General features: G+C 42.2%; 1 non-coding gene across 1 annotated transcript; it reads right to left on the reverse strand.

Annotated features, from left to right (window-relative positions):
* Positions 1 to 433: 433 nt before the first annotated feature.
* On the reverse strand, positions 434 to 540 carry LOC116107367. The gene has a single exon (XR_004124451.1). It is a non-coding gene; the product is annotated as a small nucleolar RNA R71 (small nucleolar RNA).
* Positions 541 to 744: the final 204 nt, after the last annotated feature.

Genomic DNA, 744 nt, shown 5'->3' on the forward strand with positions numbered 1-744 from the left:
AAGAGAAAGAGAAGACATAGTGGTAGAAACAGAAGAAATAGTTGTTGAAATGGCAGAACCAGAAAACAGGACACTAAGGGAATTCTCAGTTCCCATGGTTAATGGCAGTGGGTCGAGTATTACTAGGCCTATGGTGCAAGCCAAAAACTTTGAGATTAAGCTGGCAATCATTTAGATGATCTAGCACTCGGTAAGGTTTAATGGTGATTTGAAGGAAGATCCGAATCAACATATTGCAAACTTCTTGGAAATTTGTGACACCTTCAAATCGAACGGAGTGTCAGATGACGCCATTAGGTTGAGGTTATTCCCATTCTCATTGGGGGATAAAGCAAAGGGGTGGTTAATGGCACTACCAGCGGGAACTATCACAACATGGAATGATCTAGCACAGAAGTTCCTGACCAAGTTCTTTCCTCCAGCAAAATCAGCAAAACTGAGAAATGATATCACATCATTTCTACAAGATGAATCTGAGTCCTTGTATGAGGCTTGGGAGAGGTACAAGGAATTGATGAGGAAATGTCCACACCATGGGTTGCCAGTTTGGCTTCAAGTCCAAACATTCTACAATGGACTGATGGGTAACGTGCAAACCATGGTGGATGCAGCATTGGGAGGAGCTTTGCAGAATAAGACAGCAGAGGAGGCTTATGAGTTGCTTGAGGTTTTGGCAAGCAACAACTATCAAAGACCAAGTGAGAGACCAATATCAAGAAAATCTTCAGGTTTTCATGAAGTTGA

This window comes from Pistacia vera, unplaced genomic scaffold (assembly GCF_008641045.1).
Source record: "Pistacia vera cultivar Batoury unplaced genomic scaffold, PisVer_v2 Contig533, whole genome shotgun sequence".
Lineage (NCBI taxonomy): Eukaryota > Viridiplantae > Streptophyta > Magnoliopsida > Sapindales > Anacardiaceae > Pistacia > Pistacia vera.